At 39.8% G+C, this 25092-nt stretch overlaps 1 protein-coding gene and 1 long non-coding RNA gene across 4 annotated transcripts in view; both read right to left on the bottom strand.

The window, feature by feature from the left end:
* LOC307024606 (uncharacterized protein) overlaps positions 1-25092 on the bottom strand; it is a 402876-nt gene that overhangs the window by 115007 nt on the left and 262777 nt on the right. The window lies entirely within an intron of this gene.
* LOC307024055 lies at positions 2222-7993 on the bottom strand. 3 transcript variants are annotated; one of them, XR_013803826.1, is made up of 5 exons: positions 6198-7993; positions 5867-5957; positions 4394-4502; positions 4022-4298; positions 2222-3585 (listed from the first exon to the last, which is right to left on the bottom strand). It is a non-coding gene; the product is annotated as an uncharacterized lncRNA (long non-coding RNA). The 3 variants fall into 3 exon arrangements; XR_013803827.1 differs by having other exon boundaries at positions 4394-5957; positions 6198-6242; positions 6381-7993; XR_013803825.1 differs by having other exon boundaries at positions 4394-5957.

Genomic DNA, 25092 nt, shown 5'->3' with positions numbered 1-25092 from the left:
CCTGGCTCCAAAATAGTGGAATGAGCTCCCCATTGAAATCAGGACAGCAGAAAGCTTACACATCTTCCGGCGCGGACTGAAAACTAATCTGTTTCGACTCCACTTCGAGCGATATAATTATTAACAAAGCACTTATATACTAATAAAGGAATGGCTTATCTAAAGCCAGTTGAGTAGCACTTGAAATGTTTTAGCTCTATGAAACCTGATGTACTTATATTATTCTGTTTTCTTCAAGTTTGTATTTTGTTGGTCGAACGCACTTATTGTAAGTCGCTTTGGATAAAAGCGTCAGCTTAATGCAATGTAATGGAATAGCAGCTATTGGATGGAATCAATACATGGGCTGCACAGGTTGTCGTTTCCGACTATCACAAGTAGAATCATAATAAAAATACGCCGGTAAAATGTGCCTATACAAAACGGTTTATGCCACAATAGGATAGCAATAGCAAGTAGTCAGTTTAGCCAGAGAAACTTTCATAACAGCGTTGTGATGCCAAACAGCGTCAATTCAGACTGACACACATTCACTTAAGGGGAATTGGGGATATGTATTAGCTGCTTGTGTGACAGTCGGACAGTGAATACTTTAGAGCGGCCGCTGCAGTGTGAGCTAACCGGGAGCTAATGGGAGAATAAAATCCCGTGGAAGAGCAGCCAGCACTGCAGCGGTCGGTAAATGCCGCTGAAACACATTCATAAACAATGAACCACGGCACTCTGGAGAAAAGCATAAGGTTGGAGAAGTCGTTATTTTATTTAATCTGGCTTTGTGTGATTAAAAGCAACACGATCATCGACCTGACGCAGTCCCCCATTGTTGTTGTTGTGAACGCCGTTGGGGAGCAAATCAGCGATGTAAACGGTGACGTCATTACGCAGCAGCGGCAGCACCAGTCGGGCTCTGGGTGGTGTGAACAAAGCGGGAGCAGAAAAGGGAAACCGGAGCTGAACCAGAAAAGTTCTAGCACGGAGCTAGAACAGGAAAAGCGTTGGTGTGAAAGCCACAAAAGAGCCGTTCAAAAGAGCAATTTTTTTTAAAGGGGGCGGGGTTACAGATTTCTCTGCGAAATAATCACCAGGATAATGATTGACTGTATTGCCAGACCTAATGTCAATAATCTGCATTGTAAACATGACACAAGGTGGCGCCATATCCATGTCCTTCATGTCAGTGAATGTACTACTTTGAATTTACCCTCTGTAGGCTATGTGTTAAGTAAATAAAGTTACCTTGCCTTGAAGGAAATTCACGCAACTCTTAATATTAGATAGGCCTACTGTGTTTTTAAGTGGCGATGGATATTATTGGTTATTGACCCTGCTTCAGGGGCGGATTGGCCATCGGGACGTTCGGGATGAATCCCGATGGGCCGGTACTGAAGTGGGCCGGTCGGACGATGTGGGCCGGCCGGTAACCAGCAGGGCTCGGCATTATAAATGGCCCGCTGGCCCGGAATCACTATTTAGACACCCCGGGCCAGCATAACGTACTTTCCACTTGCCCGCTCGGGCCACTAAAAATATTGCTTTAAAAAAATTGTCCTGTGGTATTTTGACTATCAATTTAGTTAAATTGTTTTTGTTTATCAATGTATGGGCTTAAATATGTCTCATAATTATTTGTGTGAACATAAAAATTATTTGTGTGTAAAACACCATCCACAAATGCAGTTAAAAGATTTGCAAACTCACAAATACATTTGCAAGTGTAAAACGGATCTGCAAATACGCTAAATATTTTCACAAATAAAAAAAAGATCTTTGAATATCTCTTTAACATTTAAAACTTTCGATCAGGCATTTGTGAATCCATTTTGTATTTGTCGACCAAAAATGCGCTCAAATCTCTGCTGGCGGATCTCACATTTCTGCTTGTGGATCGTCTTTTTACACACACGGAAGTTTTTTACACACACGGAATTTTGAGAAATATTTTCCGCCGGTCTCCGCTAAAATCTACTCGTGTCACTCGGTTATTTTCGGAAACCACGTGATGGCCTGCTGATGACGACATTTCCACATGATTTCAAAGTAAGAGCATGATGGTTTGTTTAATGCTCTGTTTTTTTATTATAATAAACAGCGGAACGTTAGATGCATTCTTTATCACCATCACCATCATCATCATCATGTTATAGTGATACAGTTAGTTTGTGTTATTGGTTCAATATAGCATATATCGAGCACTTTCGTTGATGTTGAAGTACAGGCTACAGGCTATACGCCACTTTCGGGTCCGGGGGGAGCTGCTGGCAGCGAAGCAGCCCAGATACAACTCTTTCTTCATTGTTTGTTGTGTATTCAGTCAAGCGGCCGCAGGTCGAAGTTACAAAGCACTTCACATCTTATTAATCGGCCTAATTTTACCTTACCAGTGCAGTAATAAAGTAATCTGTAGAAAAGCACCGTATTTAGGTCAGCCTTCATAGTAAGGCTACATTAAATGTTATAATATTCATCGTGTCCTTTCTACTGTATATGCATATATTCCTGTCTATTGCTTTCATTTGTATTTAATGTTATTATTTTTATACTTGTTTCCACACATTTCACAATTTGGGATGAATTAAGTATCTATCTATATATGATATCCATCTATCTACCTATCTGCCTGCCTACCTGCCTACCTACCTACCTTCCTACGTACCTACCTACTAGTTGTTTTGTTTGGAAAGGTTTTGTCATTGTATTGCTCTTTACCAGCACCTGCAGAGTACAGGACTTTACATTTTAAATAATATATCAATCCATTGGTTTCTAGCATATATCATTTGCAAGTGTTTAAAACAAATGTGGGATACTGATTCCATAAAAAAAGGCATTCATGATTGTCATATTTTATTATGTAGGATACAGGACTGGACTGTAGTCAAGTAAACTTACTTTACTTATTAGTATTTCCATTTTATGGATTAAGAGGGAATTATTTTTACTTTTTACTTCACTTCATTTATGTAACAACTTTATTTAATTTTAGGATTAGATTGTTTTGCTTGTATCATCCTTTGCAAATACATAGTCACAATGCTGGAAACAGGGCTGTTTCTCTGAGAAACGTAGATAATCACTTATGGGAATATAATGCATTGGTATACATTAAACTAGCCAACAGTATAAAAAGCACTACAAAAGTTTTGTCAATATTAACCATAAACATTTACATAAGTGAAATGACACATACACATTAATGCAGCTATATAATCAAAACACATACAAAGAACCTTTAAAAGCATAATGATTACTTCAAATGTAAGTCCATTTTGCTAGTACTTACATACCTTTACTTAAGTAAGACTATAGAGGCAAGACTTTTAATTAAGTCAAGTATCTGAATACTTTGTCTGCTACTGGTAGTCCATGGATCCATTGCTCTTAATTTCCAGTCGTAAAGAGAACCAACTGTAATTTGTTCAAGTAGATGTCCTTTCCAAAGGAATCTGATGGTAACAATTGGTCAATATTAGCATTAAGGTGTTCCATCTGTTGATCGCTCAGAGGACTCCGGGTGACAGGAACAACTATTCCCGAGTGTTCCTCATGCAGATGACCACTGGCCTCCCAGTAGGGGATCTGTAATCTCTGTCACAAAAAACAAAACAGTTTTTAAAAATATGTATACTTTTCTTCCGCTGTTATTTACCGTTATAATTGTATACAAAAGAAGAATAAAGAAGTAAATAATAATAATGGATTACATTTTTTATTAGAGCGCTTTTACAGGTGCTCAAAGCGCTTTACAAATACACATTACACATATTAGACATGTAAGAGTCATTACCTGTGGGTAATGTGGACATTACCCACAGGAGCAATTGCGGGTAAAGTGTCTTGCCCAAGGACACAACGGCCTGGCGCAGTGGCGGCCGAGGCGGGATTCAAACTGGAGTTCACCAACGCCCCTTGATCTGATGACCAACCACTGCGCCAAAACCGCCCCCAGTTTCCTAAGTATCACTACATTCCTATGCATTTATTCCTCCATGCACATATCCCATACAAATGATGATGTTATTACCTCAACATCATCAGGATCATGAATGTGATTATGCAGTTCTCCCATTGCCCACATCTGATTTGGAGTCATGTTCTGCTCAGTCCTTAAAGGATGGTTGTCCCAGCCATCACGGAACACTTTCAGGCTGTGTTGAAGACGTGGCAGGAACACATAGTGGCAACAGAATAAATGGGTACTGTTGCTGGGATCCAAATGCCCTTCATCCACCAGTGAGTGCAGGACAATGTAGAAGATGCCGGTGACTGCCATCCAGACATCTCTCCACAACCGTTCAATGCTAGTGTTATAAAATATTAAATAATGGAGTTTAGATTTCAACATTTTCAGCACAGCATGTGGAAAAAAATACAAAAATCAAAAGACATGCCCTACCGTTGATTGTGCAAACTTTTGCCTGAAATGAAGCTGCCACTGTTAGGCCCACGCACAGTCAACATGAGCTCCGCCACCCCAAAATTCTCCACCATGGTCTGCTCTCACTCTAAAGAAAAGTAATCTTCATGAAATGTTGAAGTATTATTTGAATTATTTGAAGGATTAAAGTAACGTGTTATGGCAGGAAAGTTCAATCTGGTATATTCATTTTAATGTCACCTTATATAGAATGTGTGTTAAACTTGTGATTTCTGCATTGAGTGACTTCTGCCTAGCAGATATCAAGAAGAGGCCCCTAGGGTCTCTCTGTTAATTATCAATAGTCCTTGCAATCAACAGGGGAATTCCCGGATACACATTTTCAGATATAAGGCAGTTAAAGTCTTGTAGAATTAATGATTTATCTCCTACACATCCTGCAGGCCTTGAGACTTGGGTCACCCAGCAGTAAACAAGATAAACGTCCTTTTGAGCTTATCAATAAAATGTATTCATTCCTAGTAAGCTGACTTTGGGGTGAAGGGAAGTTCAGGGAACCCATTAAGCCACAAGAACAATTAACTTATGTTGGTTGACTGATGCGGGGACTGTCATGGGACGATGGCGTTTGGATATTTACAAATATGGCTTTCATAGAGAAAAACAGGTGACTGTTGTGTGATAAGATACATGATACGATGTTTGTGTGTGTTGAAGATGTTTAGGGGGAATGAGTATGTGTCCTGTCAAAGAGTCCTCTGTCATGACTCCAAATCATTGATTGGGGGATCTGCCTGAGGGCAGAGGGACAAACACACACACACACACGCGCACAGAAGCAAACGATGGAATCAACAACTGCGGACTTACTACTTGGGATCCCGCCCAGAAGGGAAACCGACCAATGGAACACTGCCAACTCACTTGCTAGCTCGCTCAGAAGTGAACTCTGTGTATAAATGTTGTGATCATTTTAAAGATCGGCGCTCTTGTTTTTGACTTACCGTTCCTGAGACGTGTCTCACACGGGGGTAGAACCTGAGCCCGGAGTACTCTGCAGAGTGCTTCGTGATTAGGTAAAGTATTTGTATGTTTTTGCCATTAAAGCAGATTATTGTTTAACCCTTATCCTGGCTGCTTTGAATTTTTCCTTCTTTTGAGAACCCGCTCATATAGGAACGGCGCGGAGCAGAGATTCTGCCCCAACAATGTAGAAGTTATCCTTTCATGTAAAAGCATTCTAAAAGGCAGGTATTACAAAAACCACCCATTTGATTTTGTTAGAGGAAGGATTAATATTGCTGACTAATCAAGATAACAGGTTAGGTGAATATATTCGACAATACGACAAACAGTTCCCCATAACCTCAATCAGTAACCTGTTCTGTGTGATTACGGCATTTGGTTCACCATCTGTCACTTTAAATGTAGTGTTCTGCCACCAGGTGGTGCTACTGTTACCTCACCTCCGCTTTAGACAGATATTTGTACCTGAGGGGTATCCAAACTGTTGGACAGACTCTCTGAAGAATGCCAGCGTAGTAGAAGAACAGTTGTCATTTGATGCTCCAAGGTACATAATCTATGGAGACACAATCAATTCATTTATTTATTTTTAAAGCTGAAAGGAATACTAATAGCGGTCAGATTATTTAAGTCTGAGAGGTTTGGTGTAGTACATAATGTGTGGATTTGCTGTTAACTGGATAAAAACATTAGCATTTCTCATATGTATATAAATGTGTGTGTGTGTGTGTGTGTGTGTGTGTGTGTGTGTTGTGTGTGTGTGTATGTCTATGGATTTTTAAGTATTGCAACACACCGTTCTGGAAAAGCCATCAATGCCTCCAAAAATGACAATTTGTAACTGTAAAAAGAAAAAAACAATTGAAACATATGCATGTTTAAATAAATCCCAATATTACTTACAAAAACGTATCCTGACAAATAGCAATGGCAAATAAACACAAAATTGAATTTCTATTAATAATCACTTCGAACTTACCGGATACGTTTATGGTTGGTATCTATGTGCACCAGATATTTGGGACACGGTACAGAATATGTGCGTCTTACCACACAACCCAAACGTGTTAGTCTTGACAAAACATCAAGAGTGTTTACACGGTGCATTGATGCCCTGACCCGATCCCACTGTACTCTGTGTCCTTGTGTGAGAAGAGCCCCTTTCACCAAGCGGTATCCAGAATTAGGCATTGTTGTCTTGATGGTTGACACCATTTCGTCAAGCTCATGGTTTGTACATGTGCTGTACAGTCTCCTAACATAAATGTTTACTTCATTCATCCGTCTGTACAGTGTTGCTCTTGACACACCTAACAAATTTGCAGTTACCGTTGCAGGCATGCCCATTTCGAGCAGATAAACTAGGTAGTGCTCAGACATTTCAAGTCCGGGGCGTCCGACTACATTCTCACTCTGTTGGGTTAAAGCTGTGATTGGCGGTTGTTGGCTTTCCCTGTAGCTCCATAACAAGCAGCTCAGCTCAGCTAACACATCTGTGATTTCCTGGGGAATTTCAATTTGTGATGTTATTGTGCTGATGAACACCATTTCCTGGGTGCATTAGAATTCCAAAAAGTCAATGTCCAATGGCTTTTGTTTGAGAGCCTGTTGAAGTCGTGTGTAAAGCCTCTCCAAGACATGATGCCTTAGCAGTTCCTGCAGTGGAATGATGCATGTTTTAAGTTACCCATGATGACAAGTTAGGACAAATTAGTTTACTCATTCCTTACAAAACAACAAATCCAAAGGTAAACCTGCAAAAAACTGTGAAGACTACTTATTGTGTAGTACAATGTGTAGGTCGAAGATATGTAATCCCATTTGTTGCAGTATACGTTTGCCAGAGGGAGGTTATTTGTTGATGCACGGTTGGGACCGTTGATGAACGGTTGGGACCTGTGGGACATCAATGGTGGGTGCACCAGTCTAAAGCGGCAGTTCAAAGCATTTGTGCAGTTAGCTATGTATTTTATCTGAAAGATAAAGTACTCGAGTTTAAGACAACGTGTGTCTTTTTTAAAGGTATAACACTATACACATTGAAACCCCATTTAATTTAATATTTTTTAAATATATATAGGCCTTATTTCATCGTGCTTTTGTATTCCACATTTATTTCTAATGCCCTATTTATTTTGAAGATCTCTATAAAGATGTTAAATGTTTAAAAATATAAAACGTACGTAGGTTCGAAAACAGTAACAACATTGTTTATTATAGTCCAAATGATCAATTTATCTGGAGGCCCATATCGTACAATTGATATGCAAACTTCTTTAATTATTGCTTTTTTTGTTGGTTTGCCACCTTCACCCTGAAAATGGCAGTGACATAACGTTAAACGTGCTACATTTATCCTTTTAGCTTGGATTACAGATTAAACATTTCGGACTTGTTGTGAAAAGTCAATACATTTCCAATGTATATATTATTCATAAATTAAAGCTACATACCAAACTTGGACGATTGGATCAGCCGACAAGCTCCATGGTTGAACGTTTTTATAACTCAACAGGTAACGGTTAGCCCAGTGCCATATAGCCAAGAGGACAATGTTGTACCACAACCATGGAGAGTGGCGAAGTCCCTCCCCTTCCGGTGGACCTCCATGGGACCTTATTTCGGAAAAATTATGTATTGAAGTCAATGAAGAGAGAAAGATTATCTTTCGATCCCGTTTGAATTGTGCCACGAATTACACATATTATGTTTGTCAATTTAAAAGATAATTTTGCAAGTCAAAAAAATAAAAATGTGTCGTAAAACTGTGAAGTATCACATTTGTTTGTGTGAAACGCTGAATGAACTACATCTCCGGTCTAGCAGAACAACACACGTCACCAAGATGGCCGTCACTACTGTCTTGTCAACAAAAGGATTTTTTAATGTCTTAATGTCAACCATTTGTGCAGATAGCGTGAAGTAGAAAAGATCGCAGATGCTAATGTAGCATTAGCATTACTCCCCCGGGCTTAAATTGTGAATAATCACACCGGTGTGACAGTACTCTTCAAAGGGTTCACGAAATATGACTACTACTCTTACTGTTTAACATGTTGGGTTACTTAATGTTACTTAATGTTAAGGCTAATACAAATGATAAGGCTGTAATGCTAACTAACGTGCTAGCTACTAGCTAGGTAGCTAACTTGATCCAGCCACTCCTGGTCCTTTCATCAGACGGGAAGCGAAAGAACGAGCAAGGCCCATTGCTGGTATGATAAACACCTGGTACTAAGCACACAGGCATCTTGTTAAAGTTATCTTATCTTAGCCAGCGCCATATAGATAGATTCTGTCTATATGGCGCTGATCTTAGCTATCTCTTAGTGGAGGAAAACAGTTATGACATCACTTACGCGACTCTGGGATTTGTAGTCTTTCTAGTTGCGTATCTTTCATAATCTTATATTTCAACAGTTTTACGACAAACTGTGACTTTTTTGACATGGAAATTATTTTTTAAGATTGACAAACATCATATGTGTCTTTCATGACACAATTCAAACGGGATCGAAAGATACGTTTTCTCTCTCCATTGACTTCAATACATTATTTTTCCGAAATAAGGTCCCATGGACTGGAAGTAGATGGTATAGGCCAAAAGGTTTTATAATAGGTTGATGGTGTCACAGGAAACTCGCGAGAAAACAAGTCCCCATTATGCATCCGTGAAAAATACAGATACAAAAAAAAATCAACTTTATTGCAGCAGGGGTTAAGGGTCGAGTTGACGTCATGTATATAATCATACACATATGGCTAACTCTATAATATCATGAGAGAAAAGGCGGTATTCTGTTCCCCACAATGACCGCCTCGCTGCATATTATTCCGCTTATTACACGGACAAATACTAAACAAACTAACGACTCGACTCCCAATATTAATTGAAATTATTTGTATTGACTTAAAATTCGTATTTCTTCCGATAAGAAAAAAAACTCCGTTCCACGGCGCACCAACGGCTTGAACTGCGACAACAACTTTACGGCAGCACAGTCAAACTTTGTTCAGTTTCTGATCCACTCACAAGTCCTTTAACACTGCAGAGCCCATTCCATGTTCCTGTTTACTTCCTGTCTGCCTTCTTCTGGTGATTTATCTGACGTCCAGCGCTCAGTCTTTTTTAACCTATTTTCCTTTCTCTCTCTTGATCCTCCTTAGCAAAGGTCATTATAGTCCTTGACAGCGGCCTGTAGCTCTTATTATACATCCATGGTCTGTAGTACTGTATTAACAACGTGTCACATGTTCAGAATCGAGTAACTGTGAAATGTTCGATACAGCTGTATAGAATATACAGCGTAGGTAGACTATATTGTTGGACTACTACATCTCACCCTATACCTCATTACACTTATATTTCCATAAAATGTATACTGTACAATATTTTCACAATGTTTTACCACTATTATGACAATTGGCTCTGACGTTATTGCACTTTTGTCAAAGCAAATTGAACTCTAAATGTAAACATAAAAACACTGTACAGCACTACACGTAGCCTACAGGCATCTTCATTCATGGTGCATCATTTCTCAAAAATATTTTTACAAGGTTTATTAACTGCAAGGCTTTTTGTAATGTGGCTGTTTCAATTATGTAACATTGCATGTGGTTCACCCAGTGTTAGTCGCTTCTGCCACTTTACACAAATAAAAACTCATGAACTGTGGGTCCAGGAGAATCTTTATTGACAGGCCTGAATCGTAAAAATTAGATTCAGGCCTTAGATGAGACCAAAACCTGTTTCATTGGTGGCAATGCACTGCTCTAACTGTGCTGCAAAATCCAAATAGCTCTCATGATGGCCAGGTAGGCGCAGGGTCAGGAAGCAGGTGGACGACCTGGGGGTAGGGATTTTCATAGTTAGTTGATAGTGAATGTGTCTTTAATGTTCTGTCTCATTGATTAAGTTTACCAAATGATCATTTTGTCATGAGTGCTAAAGGGACTAAGTTTACATGTGAACATTCTGTCAATAAAAATCAAAACCATAATCATAATTTATTAGACAAATGATAAACAAATCCTCTCCATCAAATTAAGTATGCCTTACACATCATCAGAAAAATATGATTAATTCATAATGTTGGCATATATTTTGAATATCCCTACCGAGGAAAATCTCCTTTCACCACATGCATCTGCATTCCCTTCATTGGAACGTCCCATCCTACCCAGAAGGTGACCAGTTGTCTTAGCTGTGTTGGGGATGCTGAAGGAAATGGAAATAAAACAATATTTTGAAGAGTAACTGAAACATGATAGCATATTATGAATATGCTTTAATAAAGCACTCATCGGTTAGAAAGCCATCCTCCCAACAAAGTTACAACACTTTTTATGGAAGAAAATGAAATAATAAATCCCTGTTTTTAGAACTAGGGCAAAGCCATCTTAATGATATCCTGCCTGTGATGTCACAGGGACAGTTGACTCCTCTTTTGTAAACTTGAACTCTTAAACACACTTAAAGAATGAACAAATATAAAGAAAATCAATTATCATTCTCGAAGATACTCTGCCATCTGACTTTTAACAGCCATAGAGTACTCCCCTTCGTCATATGACGTGAACTCCAAAGGCCACTCAATATGGTCAAGCACGGTCTGTAACGATAACAGGTATAAAAAAATCTGTCTTTTGGAATAAACAAAGATCAAGGAACATTGTATTTTTGTAAAGCTATACCATTGTAAACATAAAATGGTTGTTGACAAATTATGTTGTCCAATAACATCATTAACACATTGCACATTTAATGATCTTTTGCAAAATGTTCACTTTCATAATATTTTAGATGTATAACATGCTGGAGTCAAAAAGTTAAGATATTTAACTTGCAGAATGATAATAATAATAATAACTTTATTTATATAGCACCTTTCATACAGGGAATTGCAGTTCAAAGTGCTTTACATCAGTAAATAATAAGACATAAAATCAGTGTAAAACAAGCAGCAAGAGCAAAGCATAAAATGGGATAAAATAATTTAAAATAAAAACATGGGGAATAAAACATAGAGAAATAGTGCAATGTCAATCACAGAGAATAGTGCAGTATAATAGTGTAAAATCAGTAAAATGCTTTGGTAAAGAGATAGGCATTTTTAAAAGGCAGCTTAAAACTTAACGTATTGGTTTCCCTAATATTGTTGGGTAACGTGTTCCACAGTTTTGGGGGCGTAGTTTACAAAGGCTGCATCACCGATCTTCTTATGACTCTTTCTGGTCACCTCTAATAGACCTGCATCTGATGATCGCAGTGTTCTGGCGGGTGTGTAGTTTTTTAGAGAGTCAGCAATGTAGCTGGGTCCTTGTCCATTTAGAGCTATGTATATGAGGAGAAGCACCTTAAAATCAATTCTAAAAGTTACAGGAAGCCAGTGTAGAGTAGCTAAGACAGGACTAATGTGTTCCCTCCTTTTGGTATTCGTTAGTAGTCTAGCTGCAGAGTTTTGAATGAGCTGGAGTCTTCCAATAGCTTTCTCGGGGAGACCAGTGAATAGTGCATTGCAGTAATCTAGTCGGCTAGATATAAAAGCATGAATTAGCTTCTCTGCATCATGTTGATTTATGAATGGTCTTACTTTCGCTATGTTTCTGAGATGAAAGAAAGCTATTTTGGTCCCTTTGTTTAAATGGGCGTTGAAGTTCAAATCTGAGTCCAGGATGACACCGAGACTTGTCACCTCCGGTTTAATCCAAGTGGTTAAGCTTCCTAGATTATTGGTTAGCATCTCTCTTTTTAATTTGGGGCCAACAAGTAGGACTTCAGTTTTGTCCTCATTCAATTTAAGAAAATTATCGTTCATCCATTTGTTTATTGCTGTCAGGCAGTTGGTAATGGAGTTTATGGCTGTCACATCATTTGGTTCAGCGAATATGTACAATTGTGTATCATCCGCATAGCTGTGGAAATCTATACCATACTCTCTGATGATGTCGCCGAGCGGTAACATATAGAGAGAAAAAAGTAATGGACCTAAACAGCTCCCTTGTGCAACCCCGTAGCGGCTTTCATGTTTCTCTGATGAATGGCCTCCTAGACTAATATAGAACATCCTTCCTCTGATATATGTTTTGATCCAGTTCAACACGCAACCAGAGAAACCAATAAGCTTTTCAAGTCGATGTATTAGGATGTTGTGATCAATAGTATCAAAAGCTGCACTGAGATCTAATAGGATAAGGATGGAGATTTTATTTGCATCGGAGTTGAGTCTGAGGTCACTAATTACCTTTGTGAGTGCAGTTTCCGTACTGTGGTATTTTCTGAAACCTGACTGAAAGACTTTTAAGATGTTGTTTTCTTTAAGATAGGAATTGATTTGGACTGAGACAATTCTTTCCAATATTTTACTGATAAATGGTAGATTTGATATTGGTCTGTGGTTTGCTACTGTGTTGTTATCCAATTTAGGTTTCTTTAATAGAGGCTTTACAACAGCTGTTTTAAAGGCATCAGGGAAGACGCCAGTTTTAAGGGATGTGTTTATAATGTCCAGGACTGGACTGGAGATGCTATCAAACACTCGCTTAAAGAATTTTGTGGGGATAGGATCAATGTCTGAGGTTGTGGAGTTTGCTTCTGAGACAGTTTTACACAGTTCGCTTAGTGTGATGCATGTAAAGTTACTCATGGTTACATTACATACTCGATTGAGATCGGTCTCATCTCCACCTCCACTAGTATTGATACTAGCTCTGATTGAAGTTATTTTGTTCTCAAAAAACAGAGCAAATTCCTCACATTTAGCTGTTGAGGAGGGTGGGGGGGCAGAGACAGTGTTTAGCAGCTGATCGATAGTGGAGAAAAGGAATCTGGATTTTCCGGCATTTTCTGTGATAATATTGGTAAAATAATCTTTCCTTGCTAGTCGGATGGTTCTGTTATATGCAGTTAAAGCATCTTTGTAAATATCACAGCAGGTAGTGGTTTTTGTTTTCCTCCATTTTCTCTCTGCTGCACGACATTTCCTTTTTTCTTCCTTGACAACATTATAGTTCAACCAGGGGGAGGCTTTGCTTGTCGATTTCTTTTTAGTTTTTAGTGGGGCAACAGAATTTAATACAGATGATAGTGCATCATTGAGATGTTCTACCATTTCATTTAGAGAGCTGTCATGACTGTGTGGTTCATGTAGTCCAGGGGTCGGCAACCCCCTGGCACGCGTACTAGTGTGTCTTGCCCTGTGGTGTTTTTCTCAACTACTACGGTAGAACGTATTGACCCTTGGAAACAAAATAAATTAAAACTAAGGTCGCATTTGTGCGCGCAGTGATGAGCGGGCCCTCGTGTCCGTGCGCCTGTCGGGGAGGGCGGCCGGTCGTCCCGGCGTCAAGCAGACGCGCGCGAGTCCTCGGAAATGAGCCGTTTGTCATTTCTCTAATTTCGCGTCCCAGAATCCCAGGTCCTCCGGCAGCAACCCGGAAACGGATGTCGGCGCGCGGTCTGGAAGGAAAACTAATTTCTCTGAAGGCTCGTCGAGGATCGATTATTGAGGAGGCTGTCTGGAGGAGCCGTGACCGAGGATACACTGATTTAGAGGAGAGAGGAGTGTCTCTGGAGGAGCTATAACCGAGGGTACACTGAAGTATTCTCCGGAGACGATTTCAGCCAACAGTGATGTTTAAAAGAGGCGTGACGCATGGCTGGATGTCAACGAAGCACAGCTCTGCAAACTGTTCCCGTGATTATAAGTTATTCAAGATGACCAAATGTGCATCAGACTTTCTGCCCTGTACCGTTTGTTTGTTTGTTTACTCACTAATCACATCTCCCCTGGATGTTAGGTTATGCTTTCATTGTGAGGCGATGTTTACAGTGAGAACAGCTGCTGAGGTCAGTGCAGAAAGCAGAACAGTGTGTATAATATATATCGCTCAATAATATATGTAACAGGCCTACATTTCACACTTTATTTGTAGGCTTTAGGAGATATCTACAAATAAACTGTAGATATTTTTCATGAAACAATATAGTGCTTCACATAATAAAATATACAAGGGCTGTAGCCTGATATTTATTTATGCTTTAGGAGCTGTTTGTGTTTGTTGTACAATGTGTAGGTGTGTGTGTGTGTGTGTGTGTGTGTGTGTGTGTGTGTGTGTGTGTGTGTGTGTGTGTGTGTGTGTGTGTGTGTGTGTGTGTGTGTGTGTGTGTGTGTGTGTGTGTGTGTGTGTGTGTGTGCGTTGATGGTGCAGGCAGACAGGCAGGTCTCAGTAGCTTAAGGTAGTCTGTGACATAAATGGTCAAAAATGGTACATTCTCCATTAGCCTACAAGATCCATGTTCAAGCGATCGACTATTCCTTCGCAATGTAGCATCACATTGGATATGCGCTTAAATTGCCCTTGATTGGAATTATTCAGATCATTTCCCTATGACGAATTAGCACAAATGTGCTTAAAATGCATGAAAAACGCCCATTTTTCAAAATGGCCAGCTTTCTGGGGGGCGGGGCTAATGAAAAGCAATTTGAAATATGTGTGCAATCATAATAGTAATGTGTATACAGCGTTTCATGAATATCGGAAAAACTATATGCGAGCAGTTTGGAGCAATTTGCGCCATGTAAATCGTCCAAAATGGTGTATTCGCTGTTAGCTTACGACCTCCACAATTGATTTTTCAAAAATGTGCCCCGCAATTAAGTATCATATTGGATAGGGGCTGAACTTGTCCTGGATTGGAATTTTTTCGATCATTCCCCTAGGAGGAGTTCGCAAGAATGTGCTTAAAATGGCTGAAAAACGCACATATTTAAAAATGGCCGACTTTCTGGGGTGCGGGGCTAATGGAAGGCAATTTGAAATATGTGTGCAATCATAATAGTAATATATATATAGCGTTTCGTAAATATTGGAACAACTTTATTTGAGTAATTTGGAGTAGTTTGGAGTCATTTGCGACATGTAAATCGTCAAAAATGGTCTATTCGCTGTTAGCTTACGACCTCCACGATCGAGCTATCAAAAATGTTCTTCTCAATTTAGCATCATATTGGATAGCGGCTGAACGTGTCCTGGACTGGAATTTTTACGATCATTCCCCTAGGAGGAGTTCGCAAGAATGTGCTTAAAATGCATGAAAAACGCACATATTTCAAAATGGCCAACTTCCTGGGGGGCGGGGCTAATGCAATCTATTTACAAATATGTCCGCGATTCCATGAGGAATGTCTGTGCCAAAATTCGTGAAGTTCTGAGAAACTATATGTGACTACCACACAATAGGGGGCGCTAGTGAGCAGTTTTTTATGTCTAAAAAAAATAAATAATAATTAGTCCATCCACTCTTGAGTTATAAATTGGTGGTGTTTTTGGCGCCCCCTATAGTCCAAAATGACAATGCTTTGGTATGCCTATTCCCCAAGACAGTCTGAACCTATCTACCAAAATCTGTGTTGTTTGAATACATTGTTGATGAGTTATGAGCATTTCTTTCTAAGCCCCGCCTTTTTGCGAGTACGTTTTGATTGACGGCGGCAACATTTATCGTCCTAACATGCTCATTTTCTACGGTAATGTATCTGACCCTCCACCAATGCTGGATATGAAGTTTGGTTTTGAAAAACTGAAAATTGAAATTTAAGTGAATATTTAACTGTTTTGAACATTATGCTAATTTAGAAGAGCAAACATGTAGGCGGAGCTTAGGGTTCCAAGAGGATTATTTGTAGAGCAGGTCCACCCGGATATATGTGCAAAATGTCAGGTCATTCGGAGTTACGGTGCGACTTTGTAAATGTATTCCGAAAGGGGATTTTGATAGGTGGCGCTATTGAGCACGTTGGAATATTTTAACCCATTGACTCCAGAATGTTGCAATTTTTACGGGTCCTGGCGTCCGTGCAAAATTATACAACTTTGTCAGCATCCTAAAGGCCTCAAAAACAGGAAAGATGGTGACTAAAAATAATAATAATTAAAACTGCGGTCGCACTTGTGATGAGCGGGCCCTCGCGCCAGTGCGCCTGTCGGGGAGGGCGGCCGGTCGTCCCGGCGTCAAGCAGACGCGCGCGAGTCCTCGGAAATTAGCCGTTTGTCATTTCTCTAATTTCGCGTCCCAGACTCCCAGGTCCTCCGGCAGCAACCCGGAAACGGATGTCGGCGCGCGGTCTGGAAGGAAAACTAATTTCTCTGAAGGCTCGTCAAGGATCGATTCTTGAGGAGGCTGTCTGGAGGAGCCGTGACCGAGGATTGTTAGAAATTAAAATCAATGTTTTAATGGGGAAATGTAGTTTAAACATGCCGTCAGTTTTAATGCTCTTTTATACTGAAAAAACAGAAATTCTTGTGCACAAGCAGTTAAGCTTTTATTCTGAAAATCCTTCATCTACGGTTAGCATTTAGCATGTGGCTAATATACGATTTCCTGAAGAGGTGAATTTAGTAGCGAAATGATATGGAGTGGTGCAAACCGAAGCCTACGGATTTAACACTACAACTATAGATGTCGAGATACTACCATGCTGAATATTAAATGAAGGTACAGTTTATTTGAATACATTATTGTTTACAGACGAGAGTAGCATGAGACAACATCCGGAATGACCGGAAACCAAACGAGCCGAGAAGTATTTTTTAGAGTATTGATTACAGCGTTTAGAATGTGTTAAATGAAAAGTGATGAAAGAGAATATGAGGAGAAACGGCGTGTTAAGCATATATTGAATGTGAAAAGAACCTATCCTCTGTTTAAATGCAATAACGGACATTGGAGACGAGGTGAGCCGGCTGGCGGGGAGGAGCCAGCAGAGGATATATAACAGCACCGGAGGAGAGATCCATTCTCTTCTCTTCCCTATCGAGGAGCGGATCACAGCTGTTTGTCTGACTGAACAATATCATGCTTGTGACCAACCCGCGCCTTTTTTAATTAAAGTACCCAATTGAACTTTCACAGAGACTCCATTTAGTCTCCTTTTAAAGCTTCTCTCCTGGTCGGGAGAATAACGAACACAGTTAACAGGATACACTGATTTAGAGGAGAGAGGAGTGTCTCTGGAGGAGCTATAACCGAGGGTACACTGAAGTATTCTCCGGAGACGATTTCAGCCAACAGTGATGTTTAAAAGAGGCGTGACGCATGGCTGTTCCCGTTGTGATTATAAGTTATTCAAGATGATCAAATGTGCATCAGACTTTCTGCCCTTTACCGTTTGTTTGTTTGTTTACTCACTAATCACATCTCCCCTGGATGTTAGGTTCTGCTTTCATTGTGAGGCGATGTTTACAGTGAGAACAGCTGCTGAGGTCAGTGCAGAAAGCAGAACAGTGTGTATAATATATATCGGTCAATAATATATGTAACAGGCCTACATTTCACACTTTATTTGTAGGCTTTAGGAGATATCTACAAATAAACTGTAGATATTTTTCATGAAACCATATAGTGCTTCACATAATAAAATATACAAGGGCTGTAGCCTGATATTTATTTATGCTTTAGGAGCTGTTTCTGTTTGTTGTACAATGTGTAGGTGTGTGTGTGTGTGTGTGTGTGTGTGTGTGTGTGTGTGTGTGTGTGTGTGTGTGTGTGTGTGTGTGTGTGTGTGTGTGTGTGTGTGTGTGTGTGTGTGTGTGCGTTGATGGTGCAGGCAGACAGGCAGGTCTCAGTAGCTTAAGGTAGTCTGTGACATAAATTGTCAAAAATGGTACATTCTCCATTAGCCTACAAGCTCCATGTTCAAGCGATCGACTATTCCTTCGCAATGTAGCATCACATTGGATATGCGCTTAAGTTGCCCTTGATTGGAATTATTCAGATCATTTCCCTATGACGAAATAGCACAAATGTGCTTAAAATGCATGAAAAACGCCCATTTTTCAAAATGGCCAGCTTTCTGGGGGGCGGGGCTAATGAAAAGCAATTTGAAATATGTGTGCAATCATAATAGCAATGTGTATACAGCGTTTCGTGAATATCGGAAAAACTATATGCGAGCAGTTTGGAGCAATTTGCGACATGTAAATCATCAAAGATGGTGTATTTGCTGTTAGCTTACGACCTCTACGAGTGATTTTTCCAAAATGTGCTCCGCAATTAAGTATCATATTGGATAGGGGCTGAACTTGTCCTGGATTGGAATTTTTCCGATCATTCCCCTAGGAGGAGTTCGCTTAAAATGGCTAAAAACCGTACATTTTTCAAAATGGCCGACTTCCTGGGGGGCAGGGCTTATGGAAGGCGAATTGAAATATGTGTGCAATCATAATAGTAATTTGTATACAACGTTTCATGAATATCGGAAAAACTATATGCGAGCAGTTTGGAGCAATTTGCGCCATGTAAATCGTCAAAAATGGTGTATTCGCTGTTAGCTTACGACCTCCACGAGTGATTTTTCAAAAATGTACTCTGCAATTAAGTATCATATTGGATAGGGGCTGAACGTGTCCTGGACTGGAATTTTTCGGATCATTCCCCTAGGAGGAGTTCGCAAGAATGTGCTTAAAATGCATGAAAGACGCACATATTTCAAAATGGCCGACTTCCTGGGGGGCGGGGCTAATGCAATTAATTTACAAATATGTCCGCAATTCCATGGGGAATGTCTGTGCCAAAATTCGTGAAGTTCTGAGAAACTATATGTGACTACCACACAATAGGGGGCGCTAGTGAGCAGTTTTTTTGAAAAATTACGTTTTTTTTTTTACATTCTCGAAAAGGGCTCTGACGTGTGTCCCAAGTTTTGCGTCCGAAGCTCATTTTATGCTATCGCAATAAAATAAAAATGTATAGGCCACGCCCACATTCTGAATTTTTGGCGAAACTTTAAATCTGAGTTTGTAGTCAGCCTGAGAGTATGTTTAAAAAATAATAATAATAATTAGTCCATCCACTCTTGAGTTATAAATTGGTGGTGTTTTTGGCGCCCCCTATAGTCCAAAATGACAATGCTTTGGTATGCCTATTCCCCAAGACAGTCTGAACCTATCTACCAAAATCTGTGTTGTTTGAATACATTGTTGATGAGTTATGAGCATTTCTTTCTAAGCCCCGCCTTTTTGCGAGTACGTTTTGATTGACGGCAGCAACATTTATCGTTCTAACATGCTCATTTTCTACGGTAATGTGTCTGACCCTTCACCAATGCTGGATAAGAAGTTTGGTGTTGAAAAACTGAAAATTGAAATTTAAGTGAATATTTAACTGTTTTAAACATTATGCTAATTTAGAAGAACAAAAATGTAGGCGGAGCTTAGGGTTCCAAGAGGATTATTTGTAGAGCAGGTCCACCCGGATATGTGTGCAAAATTTCAGGTCATTCGGAGTTACGGTGCGACTTTGTAAATTTATTCCGAAATGGGATTTTGATAGGTGGCGCTATTGAGCACGTTGGAATATTTTAACCCATTGACTCCAGAATGTTGCAATTTTTACGGGTCCTGGCGTCCGTGCAAAATTATACAACTTTGTCAGCATCCTAAAGGCCTCAAAAACAGGAAAGATGGTGACTAAAAATAATAATAATAATAATTCCACCAATAACGATAGGTTTCCTCGCACTTCGTGCTAGGACGCCGTCGGGTCCTAGCACATCCGTGCTCGGGCCCTAATAATAATTCCACCAATAACAATAGGTTTCCTCGCACTTCGTGCTAGGACGCCGTCGGGTCCTAGCACATCCGTGCTCGGGCCCTAATAAATGAATTTGAACATCTACCAAAGTTGATGTGGAACCCGTGCTGGCATTTTAAATGGACCAATTCATTGAAGTGCAATTTGAAAAATGGTAATTTCAGTTATCAGCATGGTCCAATTGGGATCAGGATGCCCTAAATAAAGGGACAACATTGCTAACCTGGTACACTTACGTGAGCGACGCCACATGAATAGATCTGGTTGAACATGATTGACATTACATTTACAATTAAATATAATTTACAATTTGAATTAGACTTGATGCTGAAAAAAACCTCTTGGCTAACTGGCACATTTACAGAAATGTTGATTAATGTGCACTGTCCCTGTTAAATAAAGGAATAAATAAACCTTAATGCAACTCATTTTATACAGCCAGGTCAAGTTAAAAAAGTGTCATTAAAATGAAATTACTAAATGGGAACTAACATCACCGCTCATAAATACAAGTAGGCTTATTGAATCAACAAAGGTCTCAGCTTTTTTGTTATATCTAACTTTTGCAATTCCATGACTGTTAGTGACCCCAGAATGCACAATTCTTCAAATACACAATGTTAGGGGATAATAACACATTTATCCCTCGTACAAAAAACTGCTTTAAGTACTAACACAAAGTTTGCATTACACCGGAGAAAACAAAGACATGGGAAAATGGATGCTATAATTATCCACAGTGGAAAATACAAACCAAATAAAACAAGTACCTGCATCAGGAGCCATTGTGTAAGTCTGTGACGGTCCAGCCACACAATCTTCAATCCCGTGATCTGCTTGTCCATATAGGCTATCCTCTGAGCCTTGATTTGCAGTTTCAGCGGGGTGGTTACTGGAAATATGTTTAGATGTTTTTTAAATAATTTAACAAAGTATTTATTGTTAAATTGGCTTAAACCAGGGGTGCCCACACTTTTTTGGCTGGTGAGCTACTTTTGAAATGACCAGCTAACCGAGGTCTACCAACCAAAAATAAAAACCCAAATTGCAAGGGTTGCTGAATAACACGTTTTATTTTTACATGGGATAACTACAATAGGGCTGCAACAAACGACTAATTTGATCATCGATTAATCTATAGATTAATGAAACGATTAATCGACTATTCGGACTACTACTGTGTGCCTTGCACAATTTCTCAAACGCTCTTATTTAGCCATCAACTTTTAGATTTAGTTTGAGGTTGTTTTAGGCATGTGGAAACTAACAATGAAGACAATAAAGATGAATAATTGATTCAAAAATACATATATTATTAAATTAACTTAACAAATTGTGAACAAAATTAACATTGCTTTTTATTTGAATTAAATAAATAATATTTCACATCAAAAGAAACAACAATGTTTTAACAAATCGTATTAAATAATCTGATGACAGAACTGGAAACAGAATAGCTGAAACTTTAACAAAATAAATAACTCAGTTACCTCTAATCATTAACCCATGTTTGTATAATGTAGTTAACTCCGTGTGTTGCTGCTAGCATACATAACACCTGACGTGGAAACGTTACTCGTGGATGGGGCTACAGAGCTACTCGAAAGACAGTCGAACCCGGTGCATTCCTCCGTCTGAATGTGGTGCACTTTTGCTAAATGTTTAGACAAATTGCTCGTGTTACCGCCCTTACATGCTAAACACTTTTGGTGACGAGCATTGTCCACCTCAAGACGGGTAGCATGTAACCACACCTTGGAGCGCTTCTCTCCACCATCTCCTCCGTGTGTTGCTGCATGTAGCAGATGTGTGTGTGTAAACTGCCCCGCCCCCTTGCCAACAGACGGGGGAGAGAGAGATCTCTTCTGGATTGGAAAGATAGAAAATACACCGACCATAGACGCATTTGTTTGTCTTTTTGCATGTTAGAAACGAGTTGGCGACACTAAGACTAAGAGATAATGTTTGTGTAGCAATAATACATGACCTTTCTCTTTCTCAACTCGCTACTCGGAGGGAAGTCGCTGTCATATGCCTTGTGAACACTCCGATAATGCCTCTCCACGTTACCTTTCTTTGGCAGAGCGACGCTTGCTTTACAAATAAGGCAAATAACCTTTGAATGTGACATCACAAAAAAAGATTCTCCCTCCCATTCTGTGTGGAAGTGGTATGGCTTTTTGCTCGTTCCCGCACTCATTTTGTTGTTTGTCTCTCCCGGCACTTGACTGATTTTGTATCGCTTTGCATTCTGTGTTAACAGACTGGAAAGCAATAGGTCGCTTTTTCTGTCAATCAAGTCAACTCCTGAATTAAGTGGCAGGGAGGCCAAAGGAGGAGGGATCAAAACCTGTTTTGTCTATTTTAACGGAGCTGGATTTTTTTTAATTTATGAATGACTCGCGATCTACCAGCATTGCCCCCGCGGTCGACGTACTGGGCACCTCTGGCTTAAACGTTGTAATAAACTCAAGAGCAGACAACATACATTTGACAAACAAGAAACGTTGGTTTTATTTACATCTCCCCGCATGTGCTGGCTTGAATTTCTAAGAATTCAGCAGGGACTGTTGAACTGCAAATAGGACAATTGGTCTGCGCAGAAAAGAAAAGCAATTAAAAATAATGACAATTTGTTTATTGCTCCTAAGACCAAGGCTAAATACTTAAGTAAAATTACACTTGGCAATACACTGTATCTGTATTTAATTGCCTAATATGCTTAATAATAAACAGAAGAAAACCCACAGGGAACTACACACTTTACTGAATTCCCACATCCTGTTTGAATTGTGAAATGTGTTGGGTCTAATAAAACGTTAGTCACTTTAAGATAAAGATCTAAGGGAATTTAATAAATGATATGACCTCCACAACAGTTTCCTTTGAGGATGACACCAGCAAGACCTCATCAGTGTCAGTGTCCCCAAACTCATCGGATTCAGCATTCTGGGAATTAAAAGTATTACTTGTAAAATCTTATGTCATAATTATGCAAAAAAAAGTTTGGGCTTATTGTAGTAAATGTAGGCTTATCAACTCACATAGTCTCTGCACTCCTCCAAATGTATGCCGAGGAGTTGGAGTGGCATGCTCTGTCCACATTTGCGACACGTTGACTTGGCATCTTGGAAAATTCTTTAGCATTGAAAGGCAGTGGAGAATCATCCAGATGTCCTTGCTGAGGGAGAATGTAGAGGGTCATTTTTCCTCCGCTGGAGACATTCTTCAGTTGAGTTCCAGTATACCCTTCAAGTTCTGGAGTAATTACCGTAAGATTTCTTTGGCCACTGCCACCTTAAATAAAATAAAATATGTAAATACATTGGTTAACAATGTTTAAATGTGGTAAAAAATTATTATGTGATCCCGATATTAATATAACACCTCTACCTGTAGCCTTATAGAACAGCCAATCTCCGTTGAGGGACTCCAGCTTGGGAAACTCCATTTCAAAGATAGCACAGATCTGAATTAGGGCTGAGCGATTAATCGATTTTGAATCGAAATCGCGATTTGAAATGATGCGATTATCAAATTGCAAAGCCTGCGTTTTTTTTAACATATATATATTTTTTTTTACTATTTTTTTTTTTTTTCTTGTCTGTCAGTCGTCCACACCAATCAGAAGTGCTGTGCTCCACATGTACCAGCCATTGTTAACCAATCAGAAGTGGCCCATGATAGAAGGTGATAGACAGATTGTTCCAATCACCTGCCAAGTATTTTTGAAAGTGCCTGCCCTTTCCAAATGGCTTCCAATGGAGCTTTCCTAGATGGTTTGGTGAAACAAACCATCTGAGTCAGGTTAGTAATGCTCCATCACATGTTTCTATTACAGGGTGAATCTTAAACTGAAGTTTGACTTTAAAGCAACCCAACGGAAGTTTCATGTAAGTTTAGTTCTTTCACTCGTAGCTCGGGCTGCTAGAGACGGGCAGTAGCATGGCGTGGGGAAATAATTAGGGGAATCCAATAATATGTCCTTTATTTTGGGTCAGGGGTGTGGTGGTCAATGTAATAACGTAACCAGATGAGTGATTAAAGCACCCGGTATCATTTTACACACATTTGTATCATACAGATGCAGGACTTACACACGCCTGTTATCTAACCGACAGGTCCGCACGCACTCTCCAGCCGAAACTCTAATAAGCATACTCTAATAAGCATTCATTCACAAACTAAATCAGGAGACCTTTAACGTTTTACGTCTGATTCGCTCCTTTTTTCCTCGCTGTACACAGCTCCAGTTTGGACATTGGCCTGTCATCAGATTTTATTTGTTATTGCTGCTGTAGCGGAAGTACACACTCCAAATCTCCACCCTCCATAATTGCACTTGCTTCAGTTGCTTGCTACTTTCTAACGGCGGTGAGAGTGGCGCTATCTATCTTCTATCGATTAGATTTATGATTCGAAAATTATAAAAGTAGGTTAGACATGTGGATATTATCAGACTGAACAAAACGTGCATTTATCTTAACAGGTTCGTTTTCCACTGACCTTATTTTGAGCTATTTTCCAAAACCCTGTGGAGAAATCCCATTGCTTTTTGTCGAGGGAAACCGAGCGCAGCTTACTTCCGGGTTTTAGGACGAGTCACTGCAACACTAAGTTGATGTGATTTGATTGGATTGTGAGCCAAGGGAAGCCAGCCGCCTCTGGCTTCCCTTGGCATGGCCCTGACCAATCACAGGTTGGCAGGGGCATGACGTGAGGCTTGTCTGATTGGTCCATCCCTCCATTTTTTTTAGGGAAGCCAATTTTGGCTAGCCTCCTCTCGCAACAGAGTGCAATCTACTGTTTCACCATAACACCTAGAGGGGCGCTGTTTCACTCTTTGTAAAATACTCAATGAGAATGGGGGAGAGAAGGGCCGGCAGTAACAGACAACAAAAAAATTCCGAAACTAAACAAAGTGTTTTTTATGTATTTATTAAAATCATAACTACAATCCGAAAAAACAGGGGAAGCCTGGCTTCCCTTGGCCTCCAGGAGAAAACGCCACTGGAGACGGGAGCATGTTGATACGAACTTCCTAGCCGGAGTTATGGCCGCATTTTACAATAAACTTACGTTGGGTCGCTTAAAA

The sequence above is a fragment of the Notothenia rossii genome, assembly GCF_949606895.1.
Source record: "Notothenia rossii genome assembly, chromosome: 11".
Lineage (NCBI taxonomy): Eukaryota > Metazoa > Chordata > Actinopteri > Perciformes > Nototheniidae > Notothenia > Notothenia rossii.
This window is presented reverse-complemented; position numbering and strand designations above follow the sequence as displayed.